The sequence below is a fragment of the Pleurodeles waltl genome, chromosome 3_1 (genome assembly GCF_031143425.1).
Source record: "Pleurodeles waltl isolate 20211129_DDA chromosome 3_1, aPleWal1.hap1.20221129, whole genome shotgun sequence".
Taxonomy (NCBI): Eukaryota; Metazoa; Chordata; class Amphibia; order Caudata; family Salamandridae; genus Pleurodeles; species Pleurodeles waltl.
The window spans coordinates 711488942-711498262 of NC_090440.1; positions in this window are offsets into that span (position 1 = coordinate 711488942).

Consider the following 9321-nt stretch of genomic DNA (forward strand, 5'->3'; position numbering starts at 1 on the left):
CATTAGTCACAGAGGGTGGGGTAGATTTATCCTGTGCTGCCTAGCCAAGTAATATGCAAAAATCTAGGCAGCACCCTGTGATTAATGGGGGGAAAAACAGGCTAGTATCACCATGGTATCCCTCAACTCAGTGCCTGGTAGGGAGGTCTTATCGTGTCACCAATGCTGACAATGAGACCAAGTTCCACCCTATGGCAAACTTTGAAAGGAGTAGCAGGGCAGAGAGAAGTGGCTGTGTCCTCATCCATCCCTGTAGATTGTCTGCTTGTAAATGACCTGGAGCTTTCCACATGGGCTGAGGTAGAACTAAAGACCCATGTAGCAATGCTAGGGATCCCTGAGTGGGCATGTGTCAAGACTAGGGCACAAAGCAATCTTCAGAGGGGAAAAAGGAGAGGTGGATCCTGAAATAGAGGACCGGCCTCCCTAGAGAAAGGGCAAGAAGACTGGGGGACCAGCTTCAAAATAGATTACAAGACAGGACTCCTCTTCTCAGGAGGCAGTCACCCACCTTAGAGGGAACTGAGCCTAAATAACTTGGGCCCTACCACCCAGAACTCTTGGGGCCAGGGAAGTTGAGGCCAAACTTGTTTGGCTCTTACTTCAGTGTTCAGACTGACCACATGCCTCTCAGATGGCTACAACAAATGAAAGGTGAGAACCCCAAACTGCTTAGGTGGTCCATTTCCCTACAGGGGTTGGACCTTAAAGTAGAACCCCGACATGGGCCTGCCAATGGTTCTTCCACATAGAAGATAGACTCGCTAGGGAAAGGGTAGTCTCATCCTCTTTTGTTTTTTGGGGGGGGAGTTTTGTGAGAGGAGGCCTCTTTTGCATAGTTAGCCACCACTTTTGGCCTGATGTTGATGTGGCCTAGAAGTTGTAGTGCCCAGGGCTCATGCTAACCAGGTTCCTGGGCCAAAGCTATTTCCTTAAATGTGTTGTGATGCTTGTCACAATTGGCTATATTCTTACATATCACTGTAAGCCCATAGTAAATGGGTACACCTGTACCCATGGCATGAGATATTAGGGGTAGGCCTCTGAGGGCCGCAACACTGATTGTGCCAACATCTAGAGCCATGCACCCAGCACTGCCATTGCAGACTGAGTGTTCTGGGGCAAAACCTAAAAAGAGAAATTTGACATGGCACAGTCCCTGTGTGCCATGTCCACCCTACTCTGCATATGTAATGGGCAAGTCACCCCTCTAGCAGGCTTTCAAGCCCTAAGGCAAGGTGCATCATACGATATGTAAGGACATAACTGGATGAGCAGTATGCCCCCACTGTGTCCTTGCTAAACCTAGGACATAGTGAGTGAACAGAACAGCCATTTTAAGTACAGGTACTGGACACTGGTCAAACATGACTTCCCCAGTTACACGATGGCCACTCTGAACCCTGGGTTGTTGGGATCAAACAACTCGGAATGATAAATCCAAACTAGTACCAGTATTGGATTTATTCCTAAATGTACCCAGGGGTCACCTTAGAGGTGCTCCCTGCAAAAGCTAACCTAACTGACAGGGTTGCTGACTGGTTCCATCCAGCATGCCACCTCCAGACAGCTAATATACAAACCTTGGGGGAGAGCCCTGTCTCTCTGGGTTGTAAGACAATGCCCTTCCTGGGTGGAGGAATTAACACCCCCTCCCTCAGGAGTGTGCACACTCCTGGCAGTGGGCTTCAAAGGGCTACTGCCCTTGAAACTCGAGCCCCCCAGGCCTGCTGCTAGCAGCAGATGGCTTCCCCCTTTTTCAACCCCCACTGTTGGCAGGAACAAAGGTGGAAAACCACCCAAAGGGTAGGAGGAGGGATCTCACTGAGCATGCACCACACCTAGGGGCTTGCAGGCGAAGTGGATGCCCCATTTCATTTTTCTCCTTGTTGGACGGCAGGAAAATAGCCAATGAGGTTAAGGGTAGTGACCCTTCCCATAGGAAGTGGTCACTGTAGTGGGTGTAGCTACTCAAGGGTATGTGTTCCATTGGACACTAAAACACCCACTACATTCAGTATTTAGAGGGCTCCCCTAGAACAGGAAACTAGACTCACCAGGAAGAAAAGAAAACAGCACAAAAAAAACCTGAAAGCACAAGAACAGAGGACCTGCTGCATCAGAAGAGGCTCCAAGACCAATGCTTGCTGCACAGGAGTCCCGACAATCACCTCTGCAGAGGAGCTGACCACTGGACCGACCTCCGAAGACCCAGAGGACCTCCAGGCTTTGCAAATAGCCTGAGATCTCCCTCCTGAGTTGAGGCACCACTCAAGAAACCTACAAGAAACCAGCAAACCAGTAAGAATCGCTTCACAGAGCGTAGGATACCTCCGTATCGGGAAGTTGCAGCCGGACCTGAGGACACACCAACGACAGCCAGGACGAGACCTACAAGTGTGCTGATGTTGGTGGCACTGCACCCTCCCATAGCAGAGTTGTGCCAATACCCTAGGTGCTGGTCAATGCACATTGGACAACCTTAAAAACAGCTCACCCAGAGCTGCAACTAGACCAGGAGGAAGCCCCAGACGAGAGACTTCAGGATTACCCCAGACCTCCCACAGGAGCGCCGCCATTGACCTGCAAGACCCCCCAGAAGAGGACTTACTTCCAGCTCCAAACGGCTCCAGTGCGCAATGCCTCCAAGACCTCCATCTCTCCCTGCATCGCCAAACAAGCTGTGTACCAGGGGTCCCTAACCCCTTGCGACCTCAACAGTCCAAGGGGACCCCAAAGCACCACCTTTAAGCTTGCAAACCATCTGCTTTTCCAGGTGGCCCCTCTAAGTGGCCCTGTATCTGCGCCAAGAGACTTTGCAGCTCTGCTCCCGCTGGAACCCAAAGCCACCCGAGGCTCTCCAGCCTGCACAGTGTGCCCACCACCTTCATGGACCATCCTGCAAAAGAAGAGACTGGGAACTCCACTGTGCAATTTTTAAAGTGACTGCCTAATGATTCCGACAGTTTGTAATTATGCCCAGAAAGACTAACTTTATTAAAACATTTATAAAATCATAACTCAAAAAGTACTTAATGTATCTTAACCATCTTGGTCTTACAAATTCTATAAAAGTCTGAAATCTTTCTTATCAATTCTGGTCTTGAGTTATTCATTGAGTGGGTGTAGTGCATGATTGATATTGTGAATACAACAAATGCTTAGCACATTTCCTGTATTAGCCTAACTTCTCAACCAGCGAATTAAAAAAAATGGAGCATTCAGTGATCTGATTTCTACCTGTGGAAACCAACATGTGGTTGCCGGGACCCCCTGCACACAGTGTGCCTAGTTTAGTACACTATATAGAGGGCCAGCCTCCTACAAGGATCCATGCAGTTCCAAAGGTGAGAAGATCAACGCAGCCAGTCATTATTGCGGCTGGTGCCTGTGGATGCAGGGGAGTGACTCCTTCACTCCAAGGGAGATTCCTTCTTACTTCTTGGAACATGCTGAAATCTCGTCAACCTCAAAGGATGCACAGGCAGGGAAATGTTGCATTTGCTTTAAGGAGTCTGTGAAACAATGTTGCAAAGTCGAGTTGTCACTGAAGTTGTAGATTGTTGGTTCTTCTAGAGTCCAGTTGTGGTTCCAGTAGCCAGAAGACGTAAACGTTTTAGTGGAGTCCTGATGGAATCTTGCATGTCGAATCTGAGCACCCACCCAAGAAGGAGATCCTAAATAGCCCAGGAGGATATTGTTCACCTAGCTACCCCTCCCAAGCCATGTAACACCTATTTCCAAGGGGAAAGGGTGTTGCTTTTCTCTCCCACAGGAAGTCCTTTGTTCTGCCTTCCCCTCCCTGAGCTGGTCAATCAGAAGGAGGGCATAAATCTGTCTGTGGGGTGGCAGCAGCCCAGGCTGCTTGGAAAACACAGGAAGACTGGGAGGAGCAATACTGGGGATCCTCTAAGGAGCCCCCAAAATGCATAGAATATTATAACCAATACTAGCAACAGTTTTGGGCTATGATTCCGACATGTTTGATACCAAACACGCCCATGTTCGGAGTTACCATTATGTAGCTGGACACAGGTAGTGTGACCTATGTCCAGCACACAAGAAAAATGGCTTTCCGGCACCTACGAAGTCCAGTGCAATGGAACTGGAGTTTGTAGGGGAACCTCCGCTCAGGCAGGTGTTCCCTCACACACAGGTACTTGCACCCTGCCCTTTGGGCTAGGAGGGCCTACCTTAGGGGTGACTTAGTGACCTGGTTCAATGGCAGGCCTGCAGGCACATTTTGCATGGGCTCCCATGGGTGGCTCAAAACATGCTGCAGCCCATGGGGAACCCCTGGTGCCCCAATGCCCTGAGTACAATATACTAGGGACTTACATGGGGCACCAGTATGCCAATTGTGGGGTGTGCCAAGTCCTAAGCAACCACATTTAGAGTGAGAGAGCACCATCACTGGGGTCCTGTTTAGCAGGATCACAGTGAAAGCAGCACAAGCAAACTGGTAGGCTAAACGTGGGGGTAACCATGCCAAAAAGAGGGTACTTTCCTACACAACCACCCTCTAAACGAAGGACAATAAGACTAACCTTGCCCAGTTGAGTCTTCATTGTCTACGTGGAAATATCTGGAACGTCCATCTGCATTGGAGTGGTTACTGCTGGTTTGAGTCTTCATTGTCTTAGTAGAAATATCTGGAGAGTCCATCTGCATTGCAGTGGTTACTGCTAGGTTCCACTATATAGTCCATTCCTTGTAGGGATATCGACCACCTCAACAATTTGGGGTTTTCTCATTTCATTTGCCTGACTCATAAGAGGGGCTTGTGATCCATCTGAACAAGGTAGTGCGTGCCAAACAAGTATGGACTCAATTTCTTCAAGGCCCAGACTACAGCAAAGGCCTCCCTCTCTATGGCTGACCAACACTTTCCCTGGGGGGTCAACCATCTGCTAATGAAAACTACAAGTTGGTCCTGGCCCTCATCATTTAGTTGAGATAGTACTGCCCCTATCCCCTACCTCAGAAGCATCTGCCTGCACAATTAATTGCTTGGAGCAATCAGGGCTTCTTAGTGTAGGAGCACAGCACATGGCCTGTTTGAGGTCATCAAAAGCTTTTTGGCAGTTAGATGTCTACAACACTTTTTTGGGCATCCATCTGAATGTGAGGTCATTTAAGGGGGCCACAATAGAGCCAGAATTCTTAATGAACCTCCTATAGTACCCTGTCAGGCCCAGAAAGGCTTTGACTTCAGTCTGAGTGGTAGGGGCAGTCTAATCCAGAATGGTCTGGATTTTGCCCTGTAGTGGTTGAATCTGGCCTCCACCTGCCAGGTGACCCAGATAAATCACTTTTCCATGCCCTATCTGGCATTTTGATCCCTTGATAGTGAGGCCTGCTCTTTGCAGAGCCTCCAGTACATTCCCATGGTGAACCAGGTGATCCTCACTGGTGGAGCTAAAGACAGCTATATTGTCTAGATAAGCTGCACTGAAGCTTTCCAGGCCTTGGAGAACTTTATTCACCAACCTTCGGAATGTGGCAAGTGCATCACTGTGACGTGATAGTGCCCACTAGGAGTGTAGAATGCTGTTTTTGGTTAGGCATCCTCTGACAACTTGATCTGCCAGTAGCCAGCAGTCATATCAAAGGTGCTTAGATACTTGGCAGAAACCAGTGTATATATTAGCTCATCTGCCCTAGGGATAGGATGAGCATCTGTTTTGGTTACAGTTTTGAGGACTCTGTAGTCTCTATAACATTACAAAAGAGGCCCAGCAAAAAAAAACTACCACAGGATGGACAGTAAAAAGGATTTTCCTGTTAGAAAACACTCACCAACCATGGTTACCCCTTGGTGGCATGCGTCATCATTGGGTTTCTTTCCGTTCCGCTACGACCTACAGGATACGTTGGAACACTGATGTTGTCTTCTCAATGTGAATCACAGGAGGGACAGAAGTGGTGGGGTCTTTGGTGAGTTAAAAATACCTGTCTCCATGTAATTCCAATGATTTAATAGATCTCTTAGAGGCGGTATGATTAAAAAGGTGGCTGCGGAAGTAGGGGATGTAATGTTCCTGATTTCCTAGTCTTTGTGTTTCGGAGCCTTACCCCTAGGCTCCTCTTCTGGACCAAGGTAGACTCCCTGGTGCCACTCCTTGTTTGACTATCTCTAATGAAGGCATAAATAATACATGCTCTGTGATATGGTGCAATTCACCTTACTAATGTGGAGTCATAAGATGATACCTATTGTTTATGGTGTCCGTCATTGATACCTGTGGAAATACAAGAGAGGCCTAATTATCATAGCCCTCATTTGTAATGGGCCACTATATATGTTGTTTGTGGGTGAGGTGCCCCCTATTTGCAAACTGCACCCTACTCGTGGGAAACAGCACTCGTGAATATCAGGACTGAGAGACTAAAGTAATCTCACAATCGACAGTCCAAGACATACTACAGTTAAAACTTTTAAACATGTAGACTCATGAAACACACCAAACAGCACACACGTGGTGCATGCGTAATCTACTCAGCAGTATTTGGATTCTCATATCATAGCTCCTCCGAGAGGGGTGTGTGCTTGTAGTCACACTCTAAAGATTTGGCAAAGTTTTAGAATTGATTCACCTTACAGTATCTGTAGCACCATGTAAACATAGTTCAAAAGGCACTTACTTTTCCAAAACAACACTCCCGCTCTGTACCTAATGCTCTCCTCCCCGGGATCTGAAACTTGAATGCTCACATAGGAGCAGAATTTAAATGTGCAGCAGCTCTTGAATCTCGGCATTCCAAAGCATGCAGCACGAGACCGCTAACTTCAAGTGAAGGGGGGTCCGCGAGGACACTAAAAGTAGGTATCCCTTGTGGGTGCCTATAATTGCACAGAGGTCATTGGGGCTTCATGAGCTTAGAGTTTTAGAACAGGGGGAGAGTAGGGCACCTATTATATGTATCCAGCCTCCTGTGCATTAGGTCACCCAAAACCCAAAATGTATCTACCTCATTTTGAACATTGGGAACCCCAGGGTGAACAATTTCCACAATACTGCCCTCCTTTTTTAGGAAGAGGTCAGAAATGCCCAAGGGGCAAATCAAAGAGACAACCCCAGGTCCAATGGCCATCCGACCGAGATCCAGGGAGAATGACGACACGTTTGCGGTCACAAAACAATCCCACATTGCATTGCGAGTCGCAGTTAGGAAGGGAACACCCCTTCCTAATTGCAAGTCGCAAACCCGTTTTGCGATTTGGTAACCAGGTTACCAAATCGCAAAACTGAGTTTGTGCATTGCGATGTGCTTTTTGCACGTTGCAAACAGTGAAATTTTCTGTTTGCGACGTGCAAAAAGCTACCTACATGTGGCCCTTTGTTCTTTGGCTCACACCTCAGGGTGCCAGAACTCTGTCTAAGGTGGCTGCACTGGCTTTGACCAGTCATTGTCCACACTACGATTTGGTAGGTTTTCAGGGGCACCTCTAAAGTGCCCTATGAGTGCATATATTAAATCCATCACTGGATTCAGTGAGAGTTTATTAATACGAGATGTTTGATACCAAACATCCATATCTTCAGTGAAGCTATCATATAGGTGGGAAAATCGTGATGACAAGTGTTCAGCACATGTACTTAAAATGGCTTCCCTGTTCACTATGTCTGAAATTCTACAAAGACATAGCAGGGGCATATCTGCTCACACAGGTATGCCCCCACATGTAATATAATGCATCCTGGCTTGAGGACCTGCTAGAGGGGTGACTTGCATGTATTGCATGCAGTGTAAAAGGGACAGGGCACTCTGGCTGTGTGCAATGTCGTGTTTTCATTTTAGTTTTGCATGAAGACATGCAACCTGCGAAAGCAGCAGTGTGTGCACTTAGTGAGAGGGTCCCTGAGGCTATCACAATTTGTGCTGCAGCACTCATGGGTCTTCCTATAGTACCCTATGCCCTAGGTACCAGGGGTACAATTTACTAGGGACTTACAGTGATAGCTAAAGGTTTGCCTATTGGGAAAAACAATTGTGCAGTTTTGGGGGGAAGAGATCTGGCACTGGAGCCTGTTTAAAAGTGACCCAGTGTACATTCAGTCGAAATTGCTCCAGAAACCAGGCAAAAAGTGTGTGTGTGTAGGGGGGGATGACCATGTCAAAAGAGGCACTTTTCTATAGACAGATTGTTTTGGATTGGAGGAAGTGGAGCAAATTGGAGTGGATAGATTGTTTTGAACTGAAGTACGCCACATTGGAGTGAGGCAGATTGGAGTGAGGCAGATTGGAGTGGGGCAGATTATTTTATATTGGAGTGGGATAGATTGTTTAGGATTGGAGTGGGGGCAGGTGGCTTTGGATTGGAGTGAGGCAGATGGTTTTGGATTGGAGTGGGGCAGACTGGAATGAGGTAGATTGTTTTGAAGTGGGAGGGCTGAAGTGTGGTGGATTGGACTGGATGTGGGTGAGTGGTTTGGATTGGAGTGGGGTGGATTAATCTTGAGTGGATTGAATGAGGTGGTTTGGTGTGGATTGGTGCAGGACGGATTGGAGTAGGGTGGATTGGGGTGTACTGCACGATTATGTGTTAAAGCATAATTTTAGAAATTACACATAGGATAGAAAGTGTCGCTTACCAATATTAAGAACAAGATAATCCTCATCTTTTGAGAATAGCACCCACAAACAAAAACAAAACGAGCGCAATGTGAGATAAGAAGACTTTGTAAAATAAAAGTGTTAACTATAGAATATAAATCTGTGAAATGTTGTTTGTCCTGTCAGTCATGTTTTGCCAGTCACACGCCTTCTGTTTGCATGGCACTAGAAGTTAACAAGCATTGGCAAAGCCGACAGGTCTCAGCTATGTGCGATCATCTGGCTTTATTTGTTTATTTATTTTTTAGCCATGTTGTTCAACAGTGGGGCTGCTGTGCAACACAGCATAAAGTAAAAAAAACAAAGCACCCTGACGCAGTCAATGCTGGATGAGTCATAGCACTTTGTTTCTTTAACTTTTGATCATGCAGCGCAACAACACTGCTGTACAACATGCCAAAAAAAACATCAACAAAGCTAAATAGCTTTTGCTCATTGGCTTTGTCAAGGCTTTTTTCAGGGGGTGGGACTGAGGGCAATCAACACAGGATGGGGTGGGACAGGGGGAAAGCAACAGAGCACTGCAGATTAATTTTTTTTAAAAATAATTGTGGGGTAAAAAGCTATATGATGCGGCCAGCTCTGGCAACGTAATAGTATTTTTTTGTGCTATCGGGTGGGTCAGCACAGACAGCAGAGGGGAGCTTGGGAGGGGGCAAGCAACCCGAGGGGCAGAGGTAGGATGGTGGGAGGGGTTTAGGA